Source organism: Rattus norvegicus, chromosome 11 (assembly GCF_021556685.1).
Source record: "Rattus norvegicus strain SHRSP/BbbUtx chromosome 11, alternate assembly SHRSP_T2T, whole genome shotgun sequence".
NCBI classification, from domain to species: domain Eukaryota; kingdom Metazoa; phylum Chordata; class Mammalia; order Rodentia; family Muridae; genus Rattus; species Rattus norvegicus.
This window is the reverse complement of record NC_141544.1, coordinates 64,065,194-64,092,018: the sequence shown is the minus strand read 5'-3', so window position 1 is coordinate 64,092,018 and position 26,825 is coordinate 64,065,194. Positions and strand designations below refer to the sequence as shown.

General features: G+C 42.9%; 1 protein-coding gene and 1 long non-coding RNA gene across 39 annotated transcripts in view; one reads left to right on the top strand and one right to left on the bottom strand.

The window, feature by feature from the left end:
• Bbx (BBX high mobility group box domain containing) overlaps positions 1–4,692 on the bottom strand; it is a 247,692-nt gene extending 243,000 nt beyond the window's left edge. For 23 of the 38 annotated variants that reach the window (XM_087576272.1, XM_087576280.1, XM_087576296.1 and 20 more), the window contains exons 1-2: positions 4,543–4,692; positions 1,217–1,287 (exon numbers count right to left, since the gene is read on the bottom strand). The gene's annotated coding sequence lies outside the window, so the exon portion shown is untranslated. 38 annotated transcript variants of the gene reach the window in all.
• On the top strand, positions 1,667–26,584 carry LOC134480992 (uncharacterized). The gene is made up of 5 exons (XR_015633063.1): positions 1,667–1,879; positions 20,406–20,458; positions 24,629–24,709; positions 25,422–25,490; positions 25,964–26,584. It is a non-coding gene; the product is annotated as an uncharacterized LOC134480992 (long non-coding RNA).
• The last annotated feature ends 241 nt before the right edge of the window (positions 26,585–26,825 follow it).

Below are 26,825 nucleotides of genomic sequence, written 5' to 3'. Positions count from 1 at the left end.
TGGTATATATGTGACATTATGAGATCCCTGACTGGAATACCTAACTTTGTGGACCAGTGTAATACATTACTCAAAAAAAAAAAATCCCACAAAATTTAGATGCCCTCGAGCAGCCAGTAATATCCAAGCACATTTGTCAGTGGCTGTGGACCACCACAAAGGCCTGGTCTTAAACTTAACCCCTTAGCACTAACACATTTTAATAACATGAACATTATCCCACCCAGCCAATCAGGAAGCAAGAAAAGCAAGGATCATCCTAAGCTCTCCTTCATGGAAAACTAACTACAACTCGTTCACAGAGCACAGTTTCTAATCCACTACGGCACTATCATATACACCACTGTTGATGCATATAAAGTTCAGTACGGCTAGTTTTCTTAGACCATCGGCAACTCCATATGCCTTTACAGTGGAGGGGCCGACTTGCTAATTAGTTTTCTGTAGTTTTCCAACCACCATGTTGCTCTTAAAGGCTGTGCAAACGCCGTTTTCACTACCCTGTTATCGCTCACAAACTTTGCAGACACTAACCATCCCAGATACGTTTTACGGAACTTTCCATTTCGGAGATTTGGGAGGCGTATATCTGAAAATGGCAGTCAACAATAAATCTCAGAGTAGATGTCTGTTTATGTACAAGACAAGTGAAATGCTCCCAATTTCTCCAACTGCATAAATATTTATGGAAGTTAGCACTAATTTGGAATGAGACTTGTACATTAAATAAAAGATTTACTGTACTACCTAAATACAAACTTCCCCAACCCGAAAGTAACTGTTTCAAGTGTCAAAGGTGAGAATCTGGAAGAAAGCGAACACATCACATAATTAAAGAACTCCTTATTACAGTGCTTTCTTGGACGTTTAATAAATTCATTCATACATTACAAGCTTTCTACTACATTCATGTCTGTCGAATTTATTAGGCCTTCGACTCCGTCAAACTTCACTACCAACTAAAATATCTGTCTGATAATTAGCTTTCAAGTGACGCTTGCAGATAAACAAGAAACAAACATCTAAACTATCTTGAACTGTCAATAACCTGCAGGTGAACTGTAAGGACTAAAAGTCCTGAGTTTTGCTGTGAGAAACTCAATGAGACAAGCTGGTGGGGGGGTAGAGTATTATAACCCTAATATGCACCTAATAATGACCCTTCTGTCCTACCAATAGCCACCCACTTCCCTCTCTCAAGAGTGTGCATACTTACCCTGGAAGGTAAATGGAGGTACACAGGAAGGAAGATGAACTGCAGCAAAGCCTTTGTCATATGACAGTGACCTATAGGTAGCAAATAAAGGCACATCATCAGAATGGGAAGGCTTTACAAGAGTACAGTTCAATGAGAGAAGGGCACAAAACCCAGGAGTCCAGCTCTACACCAACCCCTTGCCTGTCTCCACCCTCCTCCACGAAAGAGCGAAAGAGCGCAAGGGCAGAAAGGGAAAGCATCTTTGATTATTCAAAGTGGGTGGGGGCAGCCCAGCTGGCATTCCTGGGTCTCCCCAGAACCTTGCTTCCTACTCCCTGTCTGTACAAAGCAGAAAGTTGATCTGTTCTGAACAGCAAAGCCCACATCACGATCATTCATCAACTTGCACAAGTGATCACCACCCCCTGGGCAAATACACCGGTAACCAAATCGTAAAGATCGATAGGCACTCCTCGGTGCCTCCCTCTGCCCAGGAGCCAGCCAGCCCAAAGGGCTACGGTAGCAGCCGGTCCAGGTATCGTAGCCCTCAGCGTTGCAGACCTGGGCGGCCACAGCCAGCTCCCAACAGCCGGGCTAGGTCACAATCCGGAGACTGGAGATCGGAGTCGACCTGGGGAAACAAATTCTCCAAAGCCCACGACAGCAAGCTCAGTCCACCAGGTCGGCGAGGTCGGGGTGGGGGAGGCTGGGAAATGCCGAGGGAGAAGGGGAGGGAGGGATCCCACCCAGGCTTTGTTGCTGGTCACCATCAACTTTGCATCTTAGTACAAAATGTCGATCTTTAAGGCTGACAAGACAGAGGCAGAGGTAGAGGGAGAAAGAGAAAGGCAATAGAGTCCATCTTGCTTTGGGGAAGAGGGGGAAGGAAAAAAATGAAGTGCAAACCCTACACTCCGGGCGTAAAAGTCTTCTAAACACCTTTCCAGAACGTAGGAGCAACGAGTAGGGTGTCCCTGTGCCTGTGCCCGCTCGAACTGGCGGCGGTCTGGGGGGGGGGGGGGGGCCTCCCTCGCCTCCTCTTCCTCCTCCTTCCCCTCCTCCTCCCGTCCCTCCTCCTCCCGTTCCTCCTCCTCCTCCTCCTCCTCCCGCGGGCCCCGGCGAAGATCCCGCCGCCGCTGCCTCTGCCGCCCCCCAGGGAGGCACCGCCGCCGCCCGGCCCCGCGCTGCCATTCCTGCCGTGGCGCGCGTGGGGCCAGGCGCCGGGTGGCCGCGCGGAGATGCCCGCTGCGGGGACCCCCGCGCCCCCTGGCCGTAGTCTGGCTACAAAAGTCGCGCGAGCAGAGGTGGCGGCGGCGCGCAGGGGGAGAGGACGCGCGTGGGGAACCCACGCCGCGAGTGGGCAGCCCCAAGGGATGGCCGAGAGCGCCCCTCCCCGTGCAAGGAAAGTACCCCAGTCCCCGCCAGCCAGCCACAGGAACAGCAGCCCGGCGTCCACGGCCGGTAGACGAGAACTGGACGTGTCATTAGCAGGACAGGCAATGGTTTCAAAGCCCCAGGCCAATGACCATTAGCCGAGGCAGAGCTAGCTCTGTCCCCATCCCCCACCACCTCCACCCACCTCCCCCTCCAGCTACCCCCCCACCTCCACCCCACCTCGCGAAACTTTTCAACAAGATCCACCTGGGCTAATTTGTCCTCAGACAGTTAAAATATTGACTAGACCCTACACACTGGGAAGGGAGGGGAATGCACGCTTTATTTTCCTTTCTGTAGAAAGGAAAGCAAAAAATAGCTTGTCTCTGTGTCTCTCCCTCTCCCCCCCCTCCTCTGTCGTACATGTTGTGTCTTAGCTTTTTGCATCGTTTCGTTTTACCTTCCTCATTTAGCAGAAATGATCGCGGGTATTTCACACATAAACGTGTTCCAGATTCCTGGATTCAGGGTCCTTGTAAATTACAGGACTCGGGTTCGGTCTCAGTTACGTTAAGTTTCATGCGATATCCCCAAAATAAATTAAAAAAAATAATACATTTCTGAGGGTGAGTGAGCGAGACGAGGTGGAGGAGGAAAAGAAGCCTCCAGTCTGATTTCTGTAATTTACTAGCGACCCGGTTCGCAGCAAATAACAGTGTAACACGAGCGTGGCTTCAGAGGGTTGGGGAGCTCTTTCTAGAGGCATCGACCCCATCCCCGGATAAAGGATCTGCAAGTTTTCTGTCATCGCGACCATGCAATGCCATAACTTACCTTCAGAATGAGTCTTTAAACAGCCAAGGCCTTCCTCCTCCCCTCCACCGCCACCACCCCCAGCCTCGCTCTCTCCACCTTAAACTTATTGACACAACATAATCCCACATTCAAGCAAAATCCTGACACAGCCTCCCTCCTCCTCTTCCCCCTCCTCTCTTCCCTCCCGTTTCTCTCTCTCTCTCTCTCTCTCTCTCTCTCTCTCTCTCTCTCTCTCTCTCTCTCTCTCTCTCTCTCTCTCTCTCCCCCCCCCTCCCTCTCCTCTTCCCTCCCCTCCCCTCCTCTCCCTCTCTCGCCTTCTTCGCCTCCTTCCCCTCTCCCCTGTTCTTCCTCCAGGCTACTCTGGCACTAGAACAGCACTTTCTCCACTCGCCGCGCATTTGGCTGGGGGTGGGGGGTGAGGGGGACACCGATCTCGGGGCCGGAACACCCAAATCCTAACTCTGCAGATGAACGAGCAACTGGGCTGCTGGTCCCGGTCACCGTCGCACACACCAAACGTAACCCAGACCCACCGAGGGCAGCCTTCCCGTACCTTCCACCCCTGCCCCGGGCTCCTCAGGCCCCACCTCCCCCAGCAGCCGAGCCCTGCCCGGGGCTCCTCCACGTACTTTCGCCTCCTTGAAGTTTGGGGCTCCCGGGGCGGCCACGAGCCGCCTGCCGGCGTGAGGACCGCTCCGTTGTTGTTTTCCCCAGGCGGCTCAACCCCGCGCCCCAGCTCCGTGCCCCCTCAGGCGGCGCTGCCCGGGCGCCGAGAGGTGCTGCCTGCAAACGCAGCCTGGCACCGGCTGGCCTACTCCTCCCCAGCCCGGCCCCCAGCTCGCGCTCGCCGGGCAACGCCGCGCGCCCCCCGGCCCGGGCCCGCCGGCGCGGCCGCCGCGACCCTCGGCCCGACCTCTCGCCACCCAAAGTTTTGGCTGAGGGGAAAGTGGCCCGCGAGGCGCCGGCCGGTGGCGGCTCGGGCTCCGGACGCGCGGGCTCCCCTCGCCTTCCTCAAGTCCACCCTACCGGCTGCCGCCGCCGCCGCCGCTCCTGCCGCGGAGTCCTCGGGCTGCAGCCCCGGCGGCTCGCAAGTGAGTAGGAAAACAGAAAGTGCGGGAGAGCGCCTGCGAAGGCTGCGGATGGCGGGCGCCTACCTCGCGGGCTCGCCGCGGCGCGAGGGCGTGTGTGTGGCTCGCCCTCAGCGGCCAGTCAGGGGCTCTCTATGGGAAAGTGGAGAGGAGCTCGCGGAGCCGCGCTGCCTCCGCTTCCACTGTACACTGCTCCACATACAGTACATGCAACCCGGAGAGACTGAAAACACTCATTTTATATAAGGCAGCCTGCCATTGGCCCACGCCGTGACGGACGGGCGGCGCAGCCAAACAGGAGGCGCGTTACACCCAAACACACGCACACATACACACATTTCACAGAGACACACAAAGATCATCACATTTTCTATTTTCTAATGTTCGGGACCTGTAGACAGTGGGCGAGGACAGGTAGAGAGGCCCAGCAGAGTAGAGGTCAGAGGGGAAGCCCTCTCTGTACCAAGTTGCCAGGCTTGAAACTGGTGTCCTTTTGACTTGGGAGGGTTATGGTAATAAACTACAACTCCACTGGATATGGAAGTGAGGAGGGGTGGGTTTGATCGCTGCCTTGTGGTGCCCCATGAAAGAGGCGAGCATTGTGTTATGATTTTACAGCCCGGCCTGCTAACAAGTGGCCGAGAAAGGCTTTTATCGGCTTAGATTTCTTTTGTCAATGGGTTAGCCATCACATAGGCCAAAACAGTAAGAGATAAGTTTATCAAGACTAGAATGCATTGAGATTGTGAATGCCTCGTTAGCAGACAAATTGAGAAAGAAAGAAAAAATTCAATACAACACACAGAAACGAAGATAAACCTTATGCTAAAATGTGCACTTAAAAGTCAGAGAGCAATCACCTGTATGGATACACAAGATGCACTGAAATTACACACCTTGTGGAAATATGACAATTGACAGTCTACCTTAGAAATAGGCCTCTTCAATATAGCCAAGGTTTGATATATATATATATGTATATATATGTATGTATGTATGTGTATATATATATATATATATATATATATATATATATATATATATCCTTTGCTTTATATACTTCTCACTGCCTGTGACTACTTTATGGTCAGTGACTTCTAGAGACATTGAATGTGAGATCTACTCTTAATGATGTTTTTACTATGCTTCATCTTTGGAGGATCTTGTTTAACAGTTTGATATAAACAAGCCAAAGGGATTCTGAGAGGGAAAAAAAAAACACCTAGGAATTAAAATAAGAATAAGATTCACACACAAGTTTTTAACTAGTTGAGCAATCTTTTGAGCATATGAGTTCTTTCCGTCTCCTTTATTCTTAGACTTGATTTTAGTTTCTATTTGAGGATTAAGATAAGCCTTCCCAAGATTGCCTTCATTAAACGGTTATTGAGCACCTACAACTCACAGGCACTATTCGAGGTCCCAGATGTTTTCTTGCAGTTCCTTCTGACCAAGATCCAAATTTTTCAAGAATCTTAAATACAAACAGTTTTGAAGATTAAATAGTGTGATTTTTTTTTCATAGCCTGGCTGATAGCCTAACTTTTAAAAGTAAACTGAGTAAGATAACCTTTCTGTTCTGTTTTATTTCATTTTTCAAGGCACGGTTTGACTGCGTGGCCTTGCCTGGCCTGGAAATTACTATATATTTCAGGCTCTCCCTGAACTCACAGAGATCCCACAGCCTCTATCTCCTGAGTGCTGGAATTAAAGGTGTATGTCACCATATCCGTCCCAGCCGTTTTATTTCCTCGGTGCCATCCTAAGATATTTTTCCCACAGCCATAAATATATTAAGTGAACATGTGAGTTCGTGTAAGAGTGGAAAAAAGAAACCTAAAGGAAAAAAAAAAGTTGCTGAAGCTTTGAAAATGATATACTATTTAGAGGTGTGGTGTTCTCTTTCTTTTTAAAAGAAAATAAATCTTAAAGGAAAAATTCTCTAAAACCACAGTGTTCCAAGTGATAATATTGAAGGTCCTATAACATCCCTCTAATTCAAATGACAGAAAGAAACAAGTGTTCCTCATTCACAATACTCTGGTCTGAAGTCCGTGCTAACTCCTATCTCTGTTTTGCCCATAAAAGAAAGGAGGCAGGGACAAACTAGGAAGGCACAGAATGTCAGTGGTGAAGAAAAGGAAGCCTCGAACATTTCCTAGGTTTTGAGCAGCTGGAAGGCCCTGTTTTTGAAATGACAATCTCCACAGACAAGAGTCGGACAGAGGAATCCGGAGGATTTTCAGGCACTTCTTTTGGAAGAGTTAAAAATCAGCAAAAGTTGATATATTTCATTGCTGTGTGAAGTGTTATGACTTACTTTTAGCATATTATATAAAATGAAAAACATGGAAGGCTAGCCCACTCCCCACTTTTACCTCCAACTTCCTCCACAGGAAGACATACTTTATTTTTAGGATCATATTTTTGTTGAATACATTTAACATAAATGAATCATGTAAAGCTACAGTATCGAACTTTCATATTACACAGCACTATCAGTAAAAGTGTGTGTGTAGGGGGTTAACATTTATATATTTATCTGTACATTAAAATGTATCAATATGAATAAATTATTATTTATAAAGCACACGATCAATTGAAGTCATGCAATAACTGAAAAGCAAACTTAGAGCTTTAATTTATTCTGTTGTCCACCTGGATGTGGGCGTCTGTTAGTATGCTCCAGGGTTTTGCATTCTAGCTTAGCAGTCTCTGACAGTGAGAGGTGCTAACTGCCCTGACTAACACACGAGAGCACAAGGGAGCATGGACTGAAATCATTCTCTACCACGTCATTTCTTACTGGAAACTCGGTGGTCCACACAGCCTTTAGAAGGCAGATGCTTGCATGCCTTTACTCCCCCACACTTGGAAGGCAGAGGCAGGCGGATCTCTGTCAAGTTCAGGGCCAGCCTGTCTAAAAGTAAGTCCAAGTCAGCCAGAAATCTGTTACACAGATAAAGTATGCCTTGAAAACTAAATAATAAATAAATTAAATACATTAATAAATAAATAATCATGGCACATTAGTGGCCCGTTTGTGCGAGCATCGTGTTGTTCTATAGGTCTATTCAATATTCTTCTTCATGGCGTTTCTTGAGTAGGTTCTCTATGCCAGCCCCTCTATACACACCAGAACTACTTGCTCCTATAAGCAATAGAATCCCAGCCCCTGGCATGATTAATGGATCAATCTTTGTGACTAACTGAGGAAAAGAAGATTACAACTAACCTCCATGCAATATTTTACCATTTTGAGATTTTTATTATTTTATTTGAGAATTACAATCAAGGGATTTTAAATTGTCGTGGTTCTGTAAAATTTAAAATGCAACTAAGGAAAAACTCACACCTTTCAGAGGATTTATTTAATTTTTATAATATAAGATTATGAATGCAGGCAGCCAGTGTTTACCTAGATCAATACTTCTTTGCTGGTTTTCAATCACAGGTTGACTGCCCATGCTTCACAAGGCACCTAGGTACCTTGATTGTCCCTTTTCCTTGCCTTGTTTTAGAAAGTTAATTTTAAATACGTGCATACATGTGTAGATGTGTGTCTGTTATCTAAATGCATAAGAAATTTCTTCTATTTTGCTTCCTTTTACAATCCTAATTCAAATCCTGATGTTACCCACTCAGCAGCCTTGGGGGGGGGGATTTAATCACCCTTGACATTACTTTCCTTGTCTATAAAATGGGGATAATAAGTGTAATTAAAATCTAAATGTTTTATATCTGATATATATATAATTTTAATTACTCTTATTACCCCCATTTGATAAACAAGGGGATAGATATATATATGTGTATATATATATATATGTGTGTGTGTGTGTGTGTATATATGATAGTTAAGCAGTCAATCAGTGTTATTTTTATTTATATTTTACACATACAGGTCAGTGGCAGATGCATGGCCCAGTTCTGTAAAGCCTAACTATCATGGCTACTACCTTAGTTCTGTAAAGCCTAACTACCAATGGCGTTTTCACAGACCTTGTTGCAGCTTCTGTACCCATCGTTTGTGATTGCCTTTTACACCATTCTCTATGGATTCCAGCATTTCTACACGAAGCAGTGACTAGCCCTGATAGTGTGTGTCTGCAATCCTAGCAAAAGTGTAGAAGTTCAAGGCCAGCCTACTTTACATAGTGAGACCTTGTCTCTAAATAAATAAATAAACAAACAAACAAACAAACAAAATGAAAGAAAGTTAGCAGCCAGCCTCAACCCAGAATAAAACAATCAATTGGGCATAATGACACCTAAAAAAGCAAATTTATTGATCATGCTTTTTGACATGAGCCAACTTGAGAAAGTTACAGTGCCTTAGACATCATTTTATGAATCGAACTTTCTGATAGATAGATAGATAGATAGATAGATAGATAGATAGATAGATAGATAGATAGATAGAGATGTGTGTGGGTGTGTGTGTGTGTGTGTGTGTGTGTGTGTGTGTGTGTGTGTGTGTAAGGGGGTGGGAATCATACCACTTACCTTAAAGTAAATGTAAAGGGACTAAGAATTAGAAATCTTATCCCAGGACCAATGTGGAAATTCACAAAACTGAAGAGAACCAGCAAAATACACAGCAAGAAGAAAGAATGAAAACCCTGCTCTCCTAGGGTGCTGCTCAGCCAAACACTTTGGACCCCTAATTGTCTGTGGTCCTTTGTGGGATTCTATCTGCCTCACTTCTAAAGGCCTCCAGATATTTTTCTTAGGATTGTATATTGATGTATTGACAGAAGTCTTTAACCAGTGGCGGATTCCTGGAGGAAAATGATGGCCTCTCCCTCGACATCTTGTTTTTCAACAGTAGCTAGAATGGTAGCTAATACAATGCCAGAAATGTAGCAGAAAACAAAGATCTAGACAACAGGTAAACAAGACAAGAAAACCAACTCGGAAAGGCCATACATGCTAGAAGATAAAATCAAATAAAAAAATCAAAACACTCGGGATCCAGAAAAGAAAGAGGTAACAGAGAAGATAGCGGCCCCATGTAAATCATAAGCAGAATTAACATTGTGGTCACCAGAGGTTATATTTTCATATTGTTTAATTGTCTAAAGTATTTTACATTTTTAGATAACCTGACCTACTCACTAAAATCCATATAAGATAGATCAGACAAAGAGCAAGAGAGTATTTCCCCCAATCATTGTTTTAGGTTATTATTTCTCTTTACCTAATAGCCTATTTATATAATATAATTTATATTGTCTATATACTGTAATATAAATTACTTACAATTATATATATACACATATGTATATATATATATATAATTTTCCCCTTCCTTTTCCTCCCTCCAAACCCTACTACATCTCTCTTTTCGTTCTTCAACTTCACGAACTTTCTTTTTGTTGGTGTGTGTGTGTGTGTGTGTGTGTGTGTGTGTGTGTTTTCCTAAATCTGTAAGTACAGCCTTCTCAGTCTGTTTAATGCTACTTGCATGTGTATATATTCAGGGCTGACCATTTGGTATTGGATAACAGTTGGTGTGCTGTTCCCTGGTGAAGACTCAGTTGTCTGTAGTTGGAGAAGGTTGGGTGAGGCCTCCCGGGCCCTTCCCCATCTGCATTAACTTGTCTATTGTGCTATCCTTGTTTCAGGTTTGCTGCTGCTCCCCTCCCACATCCCTCAAGGCAGGGTTTCACTGTGTAGCCTGGAACTCGTTCTGTAGAGCAGGCTGGCCTCACACTCAGAAATTCCACAGCCTCTGCCTCCTGAGAGCTAGAATTAAAGGAGTGTGCCACAACCACCTGGCTCAGGTTTGCCTTTTGATCTTGGTGATGGTACGATGGTACGGTTATTATTGTTATTGTTGTTGTTGTTGCTGCTGCTGCTCTTATTGTGCGGGGGTGGGGGGGAATTTGTTTTGGTCTTGTGTTTGTTTTGTTTTGTTTTAAATAGGATCTCATTGTAGGCCAGGCTGGCCTGGAACTCACTCTGTAATGGAGGATGACCTTGAACTAAAGGTTATTACACCTCCAACTCTCGAACGCTGGGATTACAGCTTGTGCCACCATGTCCATCAGGGTTGTTCTGTTCACAATGAAAGACTCAAACAACTGAGGAGAGCTTAAACGATCCTCTCAGTTATTCGGCAGGCAACAAGGCTGGGTTAGGCTTAGCTCTGCAAAGTTTCTCTCTTTCCACCTCCTTTCCTTCTTCTTTTTTTTTCTTTTCTTTTTATTTATTTGTCTCTGTGTGAGTAGAAGGAAGCGGGACGTGCAGAAAGTCACTTGAAGACCGCATCACACGAACTGGCCTCTGCGTGGAAACTAGTTTCCCCGCTGGTGACGCTGATTATCATTTAGCACCGGCAGGAAGGCCCTTCCAGCACTGACCTGCCGGTAGCTTCAACAACATTCTCAGAAAGAACTTCTCTTCTCACACCCAGTTCCGGCAGTGGTCCAGCTCGGGCAGTGGCCCTGTTCCCTAGACAGCCCGTTTCATCTGGCAGTTTTCATCGTTATACAGCTCTGTCTGGCATTTTGCATAATTTTTCTCCTTTTAAGTTTTAGCTACTGTCCTTTTCTTTTTCTGTTCCCTTGAGACTACATACGGTAAGCTAATCCCTGAACGCGGTACAGCGAACATGCAAAGATCACTCCTTATAACCACACCTAGCTCTGTTGTCTTCCCCAAGCTCCACTGTCTGAGCACATTCTCTCTAGAGCACCATTCCTGACTCTCAGTCTTTTCACATAGACCCTGCCTATTGTCTTTGTGGATGTGTTCCTCCAAGTGTGACCCGCCGGCGGAGGCTGAGTAGTGTAGGGTACAGAGTGACCACAGATCCTTGATAAAATAGTTCAATTAATGCAAACTAAAATGTTTGTAGGCACTGTTGGCCTATTTTGTGCTTATTCTCGAAGAGGAAAAAAAAAAGAGTTTTGGTTTTTTTGTTTCTTTGTTTATTTTGAAGGATGGGCCAATGTTGTATAATTTGCTTGGAGGAATTGAGGCGCAAGGGTTTATAGCCTAAATCTTGTGTGGTAGTTCAGAACCGGGGCCTTAGGACTACACCAACATGGCTGTTTTCCGTATGTTCATTCAGACATACTAGCATTGCGAACGTGTAAAGATGTCATGACTTCTCTTTGCCCTCAGTAGATATTAACATTTCAGAAGATGGTTATAAGGAGTAAGTAATACTTGTAATATTCTTAGAATGGTATTTAGCAGTGTATGTGCTCAGTAAAGGATGGCCTTCCTTCTCCTTTCTCTTTTCTCTGACCATTGTCTCTTAGTCCCTCTTGCAGCACTGTCCTATAGAGCAGTTAGTTCACTCAACACATACAGTATTGATCTCAGCGTCTGTGGCTCTTCCACAAACCTCATGCCTTCTTTACATTTTTCTCAGTCATTTTTTAAAGCACTGTCAAAGACAGAACCCAAAGCACATGCCTCCCAACACATCCACCTTGACCCATTAATCAGCATTCCACATTTACTGAGCTTGTCCTAGAACCACCTACACTCGTGTTATTTGAACTCAAAGGAATTTATAGTGCGTGATATAATACACCAATCACCTAAGGGTGTCATAAGAACCTAGCAGGTTGATAGTCCCTCAGATTTCTTTTGAAGAAACTGAACAGTGAAGGTTAAGTTGGAACCTCTTTCTTTATCTGGTATCCCCTAGAAATGATCACTGTTTTATAATCGTACTACCCTTATATCCATGTTTCTCACAGCCTACTCATGAAAATACCTGATACGGCTTTGTTAGAGTTTATAAATTTTTTTAATTTGCATCAATTTTTATCAGAGAAGAATTTGTTCTTAATGAGGGTTTAATATCTCTCGCTAAATAAAACGAAAACAGAAACTTCCGGCAGGATGTGGAATAGAGCTTAAAAAATAAAGGAAAAACTGAAGAATCAAATCTCAGAGAGCCAATTGCACCACCCTCTCCAGATGCCGAGATTGTTTTATTAGAAAGAATTTACCTAGTAATAATTAACAATTTACCTAATAATAATCTAGTGATTTTATTAGAAATTATTTGTTTTACAAATTATCATTAACACACCCCAACTTTTTCTTTGTGTCAATTAAAAATATAACTGAATTCACTTGGCTTCACCGATGTTTTCTGTTTAGGCTGTGGGCCAGATAGAAAAGGATATTTTGCTTGACTCTCTCAATAAGCACGAATAGTTATTCAGTGTGGGATATAAGTGGGGGTAGTGGTAGAAGAAACAGGGTTTCTGTTAGAATGAAAATACTGGATCCAATTCTTGTTCATTTTATAGAACACATAAATGTCATATCATAATGTGTGTGTCACACCTTCTGTAAAAGTAAATAATGAACTTGGAGAAAATAGGCAAAAATTAATTCAAAGAAAGATTTTGGTTTCGGAAGTAAAGGTAATACTAGTACTAAAATAAGACAAATAGGTGTGGAACAGGAGCAAACTAGACGTCCCCTGAAGGCTCTGTTTCTGGTAGCCCATCACAAGGGTAAACCCTGGATAGCCTTTGCTCCCTACTCAGCCAGTCTCTTTGTTCTGTCTTCTTTTCCCTCACTCACCTGGTCAGTTTCATTCCAAGAGCAGTAAACCCAGCCAGATAAGCTTAAGGGGAAGAGAGGGAAATTAATTGCACCACAACTAGAATCTCCCATGGAGCTCAAGAACTTCACAATAGCAAAACATAAAAACAAAAGCACATCGCCTGACAGTCACCAGGTGGAAGGCAAGGAAGGATTCCAGGCTCTGGGGATGGGGAATGTTGGCGATTGGGTATGTGTATGTGCAGTTAAGCAAAGACTTCCCTTTCAAGTTAGCTATTTGGGAATGGCCGAGTAATAGGCGTCCCGCCATTTTCTAAGCCCATACCTCTACTCTGTGATTCATTTACTACCCTGTAATTTACAGAACCTGCTTCTTCACCCCAACCTGGAGAAATTTAACGACAATTACTTATAGTATTTATGACCCGACATGTTATTTCTTTATATGCCTGCCTATTCGTTATGTTCCTTGACTGGTCCTGGCAGCAGTTTCCACTGGCCCTCCACAGTGCAGCTTCATTGTGTATATTTCGAAGACCTTCAGGTCCTCGCTAACGGAGCTGCAGAATCTGGATTCGTAAATGGTGTGGATCTTTTTTTTTCTTTATTTCCTAATTCTTATCACATCCCACAGAAAAGTATTCGAAGTCAGATGAAGAAGGGAAGATCTGTTAGAACCACTACACTGGCAAAGGGTCAACAAAGGAACAACTGAAAGAAATAGGTAACCCTCTCCCCAGCCCCCAGCGAAGGAGGATCATCAGGACTGGGAGACAGGCCAGGGGTGTTATCTGGAGGACCAGTTTTAATACAAGGAAGCACATGTGACCAGGGGTAGAATGGGAACAGCACAAGTCACATGCCATTGTGAAGATAGACCAAGGTAAAGAACGTAACAGCTAAGGCCGGAGGAGGAAGGACTAAATGGCAAATTTTATATGGATTCACAGCTAGGCTTAACCCCACCACACAAGAATTACTTGAATAATTACAAGAAGCAAATATATTGAGGCTGGTCTGTGAGGAAGGGTTTCTCAAAAAAAATAATGAAGAGCAAAAGAGAGACAAGTGGTATTCTTGAAATCTGACTAAAAACTTCACAGTGGAATAATTAATTCTGAGTCTTAAACTATGTAGCTATTTGGAAAGACGGTCTCCTCTTCCCATCATGCCAAACTTCTTTTCTCAAAAAATTTTTTTCTGCTGAACCTTTAATTTGATACTGTTTTCTGTACAAACTTCAGATCAGCTCTTACAGGTCCCCTAATATGCTGGCTGCAACAAGAGCCACAGAAGAAGGAAAAATGAAGTGAAACGTTTGCCTATTACAATGGAAGGAGTTGAAAGCGAGGGAAGAAAGAGGGTAAAAGGTATATGGCCCATGGTGGCATGAATGAGAATGGGCCCAGAGGTTCATATATTTGAATATTTAGTACCCAGTTAGTAGAACTGTTTGAGAAGGATTAGGAGGTGTGGCCTTGTGGGAGGTGTGTCACTGGAGGTGGGTTTTGAGGTTTCAAAGACCCTCACCAGGTCCAGTTCAATTCTCTCATTCCCCACCCCCAGTCTGAAAGTGGTGGATCAGACCTAAGCTCTCAGCTACTTCTCTAGTACCGTAGCTGCCTGCCTACTGCCATATCATGATGATCATGAACTAACCCTTTGAAATTGCATGCAAGCTCCCAGTTAAATGCTTGTTTCTGTAAGTTGCCTTGGTCATGGTGTCTCCTCACAGCTGTAGAACACTAGTTAAAACATACCCCAACCAGAGAAGAGGAGGGTGATGATGTCACACAAACTATCATAGAAAGTTTTAGATATAACAAAGGAAACCTCCTGAAGCTTCTTCAGCTTCTGGAGTATAACCATTCGTGATTCCTTCAATCTTCATTGCCCCATACATAATTAAGTCAATACTGGAGGTTGACATATGTTATTGCTTCTAAACTTTGATTTCTGAATAGAGCCCCATTCTTCATCCTTCCAGACATAACTCTGTACATGTATTTGTGCATGTGGTAGTCTTGGTGGTGTGTGTGTATGTGTGTGTGTGTGTGTGTGTGTGTGTGTGTGTTCATGTTTGTATGCACATATGTGTATATGATATGTGTGCAGGTTCATTTGCATATGTGTGCCGATGCATATGCAACAGCCATACAGCTGTTGTTTATTGAGACAGGGACTCTTGACGGCCCGGGACTATTCAAGAAGTCTAGACCATCTGGCCAACAAGTCCCAGGAAGCCACCTAGCTCTGTCTCACTGCTACTGAGATTCTAAGAACACCAGACAAAAATGTTTTCTGTTCAAAGGCAAAAAAAACTGGTAGCAAAAACCCCTCAGTTTCTTAGCCCACTACTGTTCCATCCGGTGCCTTCCTAATTGTAAGGCTTGGTATGTGCAGCCCTTCACAGCTTGGAATTACCTTGGGTTTTCAAAGTGAAGCACAGAAAGGAGCTGAACTGAAACGAAATCTTGGTCATCATCTTAGAAAGCAACGACCAAAGTCTTTTTCTTCCTGCCAATCAGTAAAGCTCAGATTGCTGCCCAGATAAACATGGAAGGAAAGGTAGAGTTCCAGGAGCCTGTGCTTTTCCTGATCACTCACTCACTCATTCATTCATTCACTCACTCACTCACTCATTCATTCACTCACTCATTCATTCACTCACTCACTCATTCATTCACTCACTCATTCATTCACTCACTCACTCACTCATTCATTCACTCACTCACTCATTCATTCACTCACTCACTCATTCATTCACTCACTCATTCATTCACTCACTCACTCATTCATTCATTCACTCACTCACTCATTCATTCATTCATTCATGTAACATTTATTATGGACCTCCTTGGGCCAGCATCTATGGTTATCACAAGAGACACCAAACAGTTGTAGTCTCTGTGCTGAAGGATCTTGTAGCAAAGATAGTTACATCTGGGGAAGATGGCCCACACCTTTAATCCCTGCACTTGAGGAGGCAGAGGCAAGTGCATCTTTGTAAGTTCGAGGCCAACCTGGTCTACAGAGTGAGTTCTGGAACAGCCAGGGCTACACAGAGAAACCTTGTCCTGAAAAACGATAGATAGATAGATAGATAGATAGATAGATAGATAGATAGATAGATAGACAGACAGATAGGCAAAGCTGCAGAGTACAATATAACAGAAAATGTTCCTCAGAACTAGGGCAGAAGAGCAAGCAAGGCACCTTGACATACTAGGGGGAAATAGACTAGAAGAGCCAAACTCATGGCCTGGGGTGCTTAAGGTTGGAAGAGAAGAGAGCTTTACCTCAGTCAGCAAAGAAAAGGCTGGATTATGAGACTTTTAGTTCTTAGCTTGGCTTTGAATGGTAAGAAAAAACAAAACAGAACTTTAGAACATGTCCTTTTCAAGTTCTATGCAACCGCTATCGTTCTTTTCAAACTCTTGGGTTCGTGTGTAGTCCCGAGTGATTAGGGCAGATTATTCTACGTGCCTCAGACACTTCGGTAAGAGGCTAAATGTATTAGGGCTTAACATAAACCTGTACATAAGATAATATAAACCTTTTAATTAAAAAATATATAGATACTGTTATAAGATTGCCTGTCAGGAAACACTCGTCTTTGGAAGTCTCAGATGGTCACCACACAGAACAAAAATGTTTAGATGCTGGCAACAAGACTGGCAATTTCCACAGTTGGAACATGTCTGACAGGATTGACAGACCCTGGATATTGATGTAGATTTGAGGCTTCATTTATATTTGGGAGAAGCATAATTACATTTTGATTTTATGTCATTTCTCATGGAATAGACTTGTTATTTGACTGGGACTGTATATTTGTAGTAAGCTATGCAATTTGTATTGGGTATTTTCCTTATCTGTGCGTCTTCCTGGGCTCTGTCTATACTGAAGCTTCCCATATAAGCAGCGCTGCCTCAAGCTTAGGAGCTGATGAGTTTGCAGTCAGAAAGTTCTTCAATGAACACTGGCTCTGCCGTTCCCTACTTATCTGACCTTGAACAAACTCCTTACACTCATTAACCCCAGGACCTCAGTTCCCTAAACTGTAAAATGGGAATAAAAATGGTGTCTACTTTTAAGGCTTACTCTGGGAATTAAACATGATCATGAATATAAAAATAGTTCCTGACAATAAAACAGCTTATTTAAAAAACTCAACTCTTATACATGGCTTGTTGTATAGAGTGATGTTTAATGTTCATCCTGTGGCACTTAGGGTGATAAATAGCAATTTTACCTTCTGAGTGATCTCATTAAAATGTTTGAGAGACTTGGGAGAGCATTCTTTAAATACTGCTGAAATTTAATAGGATGAACAAACTATTTTCTTCTTTTTCTTTACAAATGATAGTGGTATTTCTAATTATTTAAATAACAGTAGAAAATCCAGTGTTTCTGGATTTTCTAACTTGACTCGTTTAGCTTTCTCAGTGTGTGTCAGGAGTATATCAAGAACACGGTTTTGGGGGGAAGGCTGAGGAAATGGCTCAGTGAGTAAAGTGCTTGCCGCACAAGAGTGAGAAACTGAAGGGGTTGGGGATTTAGTTCAGCGGTAGAGCGCTTGCCTAGCGAGCGCAAGGCCCTGGGTTCGGTCCCCAGCCCCGGGGAAAAAAAAAAAAAAAAAAAAAAAAAAAAAAAAGAAACCATCTGGTGTTTTGGGGCTGGGGATTTAGCTCAGTGGTAGAGCGCTTGCCTAGGAAGCACAAGGCCCTGGGTTCGGTCCCCAGCTCCGAAAAAAAGACCCCAAAAAAAAAAAAGAGTGAGAAACTGAGTTTGGATGGCCAGTAACTACATAGAAGCAGAGCATGATAGCTTACAGATGTAAGTCCATGGCTGAGAGACAGAGATAGGGTGATCCTGGTGCACTCAATGGCCAATCAGAGTAGCCTAAACTGTGAGCTCCAGGCTCCATCTCAGTCTCAAAACATAATATGGAGAGCCACAGTGGAGGAAATCTTCATGCCAGCCTGTGTCCTCCAGTTTCTGCATGCACCTGAAGGGCAAGTGAACACCCGTGCACGCACCAGAGCTCAAGCACATGCACACGTGTGCGCACACACATACATACACACACAAACACACACACATACACAAACACACAAACACACATACACACACACATTCACACACACAAACACAAACACACATATACACATACACACATAAACACAAACACACACACACCAACACACACATTCACACACACACAAACACAAACACACATATACACACACACACAAACACACATATACACACACAAACACAAACACACATATACACACACACAAACACACACATTCACACACACAAACACAAACACACATATACACACACACAAACACACACATTCACACACATTCACACACAAACACACATATACACATACACACACAAACACAAACACACATATACACACACACACATACACTCACATACCTCACACACACACACACACACACACACAGGGGTGGGCAGGCACAGAGATAGAGACAGAGACAGATAGAGAGATAAAGACAGAGAGACAGAAAGACTCAATGTAACTCCAATGTTGCATCCTTGGTATTTTAAAGTCTTATAATATTTTTTTCCAAGTGAGGTTGATCAGAATCAGCAGTGATTTTTAAAAATCACTTTTTAAAAAATTGTGACTTTTTTTAAAAAATTCAAATGCCTGGCTTGGGCATGTGGGGAAATCTGTGACTATTAAGAAAACACCTAACCCCACTGACTTTTATGAATTCCTAAGCTTAAGAGTGGTTTGACTACAGAAGTAATTGTTCCATAAATAAGCTGTGTTTTCTGAGGGGTTTCGTGGTTGGTATTCTTACTTGAATGACAACATGTGTGATGCAGTCATGGTGACACATCCTGACATTTGCAACACGATTGGAAGTCCTCAGCAGCAATTTCCAAATGACTTTATGAACAGTCATTTACTTTCTCTTCTGATTCTTCAGAAACAGCTGCCTCCCTCTCAGTCAATACTGTTACTCCTGCTTAGTGAAGAGAAGGACGGAAAATGAGCGGGAAGTGAAAAGTCGAATGATCAGGGTCCACAGAGGCCCCTTACGGAGTGTTAACGTGTCCGTGGCTAACCTCTTTGAACGGGACTTTCCCCTTTCTGGTCCCTAAGACTCCTGAGTATCTAGCATGTGTTCCCACAGCATCACTGTCCTATATATCCCTGCCCCATTTCTATCCTCATAGCTATTCCATACCCACTTTGATTGAGGATGGTATCTGATAAATGCTTCTTGACCTAGCAAAGTGGTAAATAATGTTCCTTGTTTCCGTTTGTAAGTAAAGGAGAAACATACGTGGGGAAATGTCAGCATGATTTAAAGTGCGAGCAGAAAAGAGAAATGTGCTTACGATTATGTTCGGGGGGGGGGCTTGCTTTCTATTACACGACCCTTAGGTAATTACAGACACAGACAGGCGTGCTGTGGAGGTAGCCTTGCTACCTGCTGCCCCAGTATGTCTACTCTACAAGTATTAGCTTGCCGAGCCATTTTCCAATGTCTAAGCAAGATGACAAGTACTGATATTTTAAATTATGTGGTTTGAGGATTGGTTGGCCATTGAGTGAAATAGTGCTAACCTCCTTTTGTTTGTTGATTTTGTTTTGTTTTGAGACAGTATCTTCCTCTGTAGCCTAAGCTAGCTTTGAACTCACAACAACCCTGATGTTTCAACCTCTCCAGTTCCACAATTACAGATATGAACCATGGTGCCTGGCTGCTAACTTTCTTTTGATTAAAAACCATTTTAGGAGACCCTTCTAGCTATAGCGAGAGTCATGCTGTGTGGTAAATGTGAAGATTACAACCGAAGAAATCCAAATCTTTTCAGTATAAATCTATAGGTATGTCACAGAAGGCACCAGTCCACTTAGCAACGTCAAGCAAAAGAGTGGTCTAGAGGCTGACATGGCTCTGTCTATTCTCTTGATCAGAGAGCTTGTTCTCAGTACCTTGTCAGAGCAATGGCTGTTTGTACCCATGGGCTTTGGAGTCAAAAAGGTATGGAGTTGTAAGTTCTGGATCCACCCTTTATCAATTGTCTAGATCTTCACAAACTGTCCTCACTTTCACCAACTGTAAAAAATTAAATATAATAATAGTTTTAGTGAGAAATACAGGACAATGGACACAAAGCCCTTAGTAGGAGGCTCAGCATGTGGTAGCACCTGTGTTCTTTGGCATTCTACAATTATATTGTTGCAATCCTTTCCTATATTTTCTCCAAGTATTTTTAAAAACTTAATAATATATCAAGGTGTTCCAAATGCCCTATTCCTTGTTTTCTCAACTTCACTGATTCGACAAGTATTCCCCAAGTAACTATTATGCTCTACCTTCTTAAATCAGAGAGGAAAACAAAGGAAGACAGCAGCCATGGAGCATACGCTGCAGATGAGGGGGTAAGTACAATAGACAATAAACACAGTCAATAAGTCATTTCCATGGAATGAAAAATGAGATGAGTATTACGGAGACAGGTAATGGGAGTCAGAGCATTCCAGTTCTGAATGGGAACAGGATAGGGCTTCTTGGGAAGTGTAAACATAGAGCCATGGGAAGTGTGTGTGTGTGTGTGTGTGTGTGTGTGTGTGTGTGTGTGTGTGCGCGCGCGCGCGCGCAAGCATTCATATATTTGCGCACACGCACAGTCCTGAGGTAACAGTGACTATTTTCTCTTTCAGGCCACACTCTGTTCTCTTCTCTGTTCTTTAAGGTCACAGGTTGTCCATTCTTTACCCACTCTGCTTTCACATCTCAGGACTTTGGGTGATAGATAATGTTATCAGTTAAAAATATGTATGATAAGTTCAAAATACTTATGCTTTTTCTCTTTGTGTTTTGTAGCAGAGTTTATGTAACATCAAACTGTATGGTTTACATATCATAAAGGCAAAAGCTTTGACCCCCCCATAGAAATGTGTGCAATTAAACTATAAGTCCATGGTTAGATTTACTCTTAGGCAACTTTTTATTAAAAACAAACCACGAAGTTGATTTTTACATCTCGATTAAGCAGGAGGAGCACAGCAGTGGTATTCAGAGGCAGGGTCTGCCCCTAGCCGCACCCCGTCCAACCCTTTTCAGCCCACTTGGTGCCTGCCATTTGACAGTTCTGTGCCTACGACTTTCTCAATTATGAATTGGGGGTGGCAAACAGTGTCCTTTCCACCTCTCTAATTCCACGAGTCTTTGAAAAGCTACAAGAATATTTCTCTTCTAGAAACTAGCAGAGGTATAATGAGTAGGACTCTATAATCTCTCGGCATCTGTTTTATTGAAAACTGTAATTAAGGTGATTTGTCCATTTTTGGATAGGAACAAAAATAGAGTGTGCTGATCTTCCACATATTATTTGTGCCTCTTTACCTACCATGTTATAAATGAATATATTATTACAGGGAGAATATATCCTTGCTACATCCTGTCCACCAGGAGTCTTGTCAGATACATAGAACTTCAGGACGTGACTGTCACATGTTGGCTATGACATACTTGAAATAGTCCACTCTCTGTTAACCTACAGAAACTCACATGTGGTCTAGGCTTGTCCTTGAGGTCTCAGAGCCTTTAAACAGCATTGTTTATGTCAGAATTAATTCTATCATAAATGTGTTATGAGCTTCATTTTTATATAGGGGAAAAAATGGAAATACAGCCAAAATCCTACAAAGTTCAGTCACAGTACTACCTAGAGATATAGCTCAGCGATAGGGGGTTTGCCAAGCACATTGAGGGTCTAGGTTCAACTCGACAGGGCCTCCAATAAGAGGTCAAGAGGGGTACAGCAGTTAGGAGAACTTGCTGCTCTTCCAGAGGACTAGAATGTGGTTAACAGCACCCACATCCAACAGTTTACATGAGAGCATGCAACTTCCCTTCTGGCTTTCATGAGTATCCAGTGATGACAGGAACATGTGCCTGCACACAGGAAACACAGGCACGTAAACTTAAAAATTAATCCTGCAATAAATTAATTAACTAAAAATCAAACGTACTTTCTGCTACAAACTCTGACCTTTCCTTAATCCTCCAGACCAGGGTTGACAAACTACTGCCTATACAAAGGCCTAATCTGCTCCCTATTTACATTCTTCCTTCCTCCCTCCCTTTCTTCCTTCCTTCTTTCCTTCCTTCCTTCCTTCTTTCCTTCCTTCCTTCTTTCCTTCCTTCCTTCCTTCCTTCCTTCCTTCCTTCCTTCCTTCCTTCCTTTCTTTCTTTCGTTCTTTCTTTCACTGGGTGTTTCAATAGGATCGTTACACTTTTTACTGCTTAAACAAATGAGAAGAATGTGAATGTGTGGTATGTGTGGCATGTGTGCATTCTATGAAATCTGAATTGCAGTGTTCCTAGACCAAGGGGTTTACTGAGCACTGGTTTTCTATCATCTGCCCATATGTGTATGGCTGCTTTCTCAAGAAAGTTCTTACTTGTCCCAGGATGTATGGCTCCAAAGCCTAGAGTATTTATTACTTGTCTTTGAGGGGGAAAAATACTCATCTCTGATCTAGACTATATGGATCTCTTAGCTAGAATATCTAAAAAAATAAATTAAATTAAAATTGAGGAACAGACTAAACTCATAGACTGCCACCGTTGAATAAGAAAACTATACATCCTTCCTTGTGCTAAGAAGTTGGCTGACTATTTGTTTCTTTGTTGTTATTCTTATTTCTTTCCACTTTCATTCATCTCTTTATCCTACCAATATAATTAATTACCTGAGAATGTTATTAATCAAATGTAGATTTATTAGCTAAATTATCTAAACAAACTCTTTGCCGTTACTCTCCGGTGGTAGGAAGCACCAGCACAGAGGTGTGTCTGGAGAGGAAAAAGAAAAGCCTGACTCAGTTGAGTTGGTGAAGGCTTCCTAACAAAGGGGTCCTAATGAAGGAGGGCCTGACAAGGAGGAGGAGCGCAGGGTGGTAGAAAGGGATCAGAAGCAGCAGTTCCTCGAGGCAGCACTGTTTCCCAAAGCCTGGATGAGTTGGCGGTGACTTCCCAAAGCTCGTATCAGTTCAGATTCAGTAAATGAAACAAGCCAATGTACTGTCTTGAGATGGGAAGGGTTACGTAATTAGGACAAAATCTTGGAAAAGCCAGAAGAATGAGCTATAGACTGACCTAGCAAGAATGACTCTCAGAAGACCACACAGCCCAGTCACAGTGAGGCCACCACTAGAGTGATTCCAGCAAGACCATGTTGCTGCCACTGCAACTGCCTTTCAACACCCAGGAAGCCAGGGAAGGGACACCGGAGCTCTGCTGTGGAAAAGGACACCTACAAAATCACTCACCCAGCCTATCAGCCAGTAAAGCAAGGAGAGGACCTCAGCCCTGTCTCCAGTTCCTTGGTGTTAGAAAGATCCATCTCCTTTGTGTGTCCTGGGCTTCTACGATCTTGTAATTTAAAAGAAAATGAAAACGATGTCTACAGACTCCTGGTCATTGCAGCCCTGACCAGAGGATAAGCAGTCTGAGCCACAGAATCTGCCGCATGTAAGAAAATTAGTGTCATTGTCCATTCATAGAATTCCAAATAGTTCGCAATGGCTAGAACAGCAATCTATAAATATCCAGGTGTGGATCTCTTTATAGCATAAAAATCCACAGCCCCTTATGTATAAGACAGAGACTACATCCTGTGTTGAAAAAGATTTAGTGGAAATAGTTACCATCTGAGTAAACTTATACTTATTAATTACAGGACTAAATATACACTTTGGAAAATAATAGCAGTAACAATTGCTCACATAACTGCCTGTCAATCTATATCACTTCTCCAGTCAACAAGAGTAAACAGACCACTTGGGCAGTCCACAACTCTCTCTCGGAGGGCCCTGAAACCCGAGTGTTTTAGATTCATACTTGGGAAGCATTGAGCCGTCTAAGACATTCAGGCAGACGATGAGTGAGAAGCCCAAAAATAAAGCTGTAAGAGTATGCTAATTTATTTCGTTATTGTATGTGAGGTGCTGTCGAGTCACAAAATTTATGCAAAAGAAGGACAAAAACAAAATTTTCATATCAGAGAGATTACTCAGCGTAGACAAGGCAGTGAGCTGCAGGAATAAAAGCGAGGACAAGGAGAAAAATAGTGGAGACTGTTTCAGCAGAGCGGGAAAAGCAGCCCTCTAGCAAGTAGGGTAAAGGTAATAGAGATGGAGAAATTGGGCACTTAGACAGTCTAAGTCTAGGTATGTAGATTGTCTATCTGTCTGTTTATCTATCTATCTATCTATCTATCTATCTATCTACATATCTAAGTACTGTAACATGAATGACTAGTAAGAAAATGCTTGGGTAACCACGTAAACATAAAAATCCTCCCAATGTCTCATTCAAGATGTGCACACACAAAACAAAAGCAGAAATGAGAGGAGTGCAGAATTAGCCAGGTTAGTCTGCTAACTCTGCAGATATCCATGGCACGACAGAACAAAGATACATTCCTTATTTGGATCCCAGTTCAATAGTGTAGACTGTATTGTGAGAAGGGATACAAATTCTATTCCAATTGGTTATTCAGACTTGAGCGTTCTCGTTTTGTTGGCTCCACTGTCTCCTAGGACCGCTGACTTCTCTCTACTGAAACCATAGAGTTGAACTGAAAGCAAAGAGGCCTTGTGGAAGAAGCATTCATCATTTGTGTACGTATTTCATGGGCTAGAACTGTCTATGGTTTGCCTGCCTTGGGTATGAGAAAGGTAGTCTGGTTCTGTGATCAGCAAGAAAAGGTACATTCCATTTCACAAATGTGTCCATCTCTCCCATACCTACAAGTTATAGAAGGAACAAAATCATTGAATTTGGAAATACGGACCATGATGAATTTAGTTAGTCTTTATTTGCTGGGGTGGGGGTGATGCATACCTTTAATCCCAATACTCGGAGGCAAAGGTCGTCAGATCTCTGTGAGTTTGATCTACAGAGCTAGTTCCAGGACAGCCAAGGCTACACAGAGAAAGCCTGTCTCCAACAACAACAAGCAAACAAAAAATGAGGTATTATGTACACACGATTGTTGTGCAGAAACATGAACCAGTGATTATACTGAAGAGATCCTGGATTCCTGTAGTGTAATGCTCTACATCCTGTAGCAAATATGTTGTAAAATCATCAGGTCTCCAATGTCAGAGTTAAAGTTCAGAAGTAGGGATGCTAGAGGGTTAAGGTTAACCTGGAATCTTGACTAAGTCCTCACAGGATCAAATGGTCTTCGAGGAAGTTCCCTAACACATTACTAGGCCCTGGATATTTTATGATCAATAACTTGAATTTGTGCTCAATATGTCTCTGGGTTGGGATACTCTTATCTGTTAAGGGACAGCTCTTATCTCTTAATGGTCTGCTATTTGCCAGGTATCGCTTTATATGCTAGAACAGAAACATGTGTCCTATCTACTGGGTTCGTACTCCTCTAGGGTAGAGGTAAGTCGACAGTATCCTTAAGACTGTATGACCTAAGTTTTTATTGTATTCTACTCTCTTCATTTTTCTCCCGCTCTACCAATCAAGCACATTCTAACTCTCATTTTACTGTGTGTGTGTGTGTGTGTGTGTGTGTGTGTGTGTGTGTGTATGGTGGGACTGTGGTGTGCCACGGTATGCACTTGTAGGCCTCTACGACTTGTGGGAACTAATTATCTACTTCCACCTTTTGGGTCCTAGAGATGGACCTCAAGTCACCAGGTTTGAGCCATCTTGTTGGTGGCCTTCGATCTCTGTTAGAAAGTCCCCTGACACCAGCCCAAGTCCTCTAATCACTGATTTCAGCAGCCTCTTTCTCTCTGTTCTCTTCACCATCCTATGTCATTGTCACCATCATCATGCTCACCATTAGAGCAACCTTGTGCTGGAAATGTTACCTGTCCTTTCAGTGTTGTGGCTGTTACACATTACAGGTTTGAATGCTGGTCGCCTTGAGGCATTCTGTGCCTTGGTCTCACAGGAAGTAATGATGATCAGGGACAACAGACCTGCTGACATCGTAGCTCCAGTCCTGTCCACTACAATGAAGAACTGATTCTGAATCTGTGCACCTAGATAAGAATTTGAAAAGCATGACTTATGCCTTGATTTGATCAAATCTGGGTACTCGCACAAATTCAAGTTATTGATCATAAAATATCCAGGGCCTAGTAATGTGTTAGGGAACTTCCTCAAAGACCATTTGATCCTGTGAGGACTTAATCAAGATTCCAGGTTAACCTTAACCCTCTGGCATCCCTACTTCTGAACTTTAACTCCGACATTTGAGACTCGATGATTTCACAACATATTTGCTAGACCAAACTGTAAACATTTGTATTTTTATAATATAAAAAAATAATCCCCATAAATTTGAGACGTAAAACTTGGTCAGGTTACCTGATAAAAATTATGTTTGATTCCCTCAACAAAAATTGTAATGTATATAGTTAGTTACTATATTGTTGAACAAAGAAAGTAATCAGAAATACGTATGTGTGTGTATGCTTAAAATGCATCGATAAAAATAAATCAAAGTAAACTTGTTTTCCTCCAATGCAGTTTTTATTTTCCCTGAGTGGGGATTTAAAATTGCTTCAATTGTGTTTAAGTTAGTGAACAGAAGTGCTCGGATGACAATAACACTTATAACAAATGTTCAACTAGCACGTGCAGGATAACGAGGAAAGGAGGGGTCTGTGCGCATCTCGGTCAACGCTACAGACACGGTTCCATAATGGTTTTTCCTGAAAGGAAAGACATCCACTTGTTTTTCTCATGGTAGTGCAGATCCTT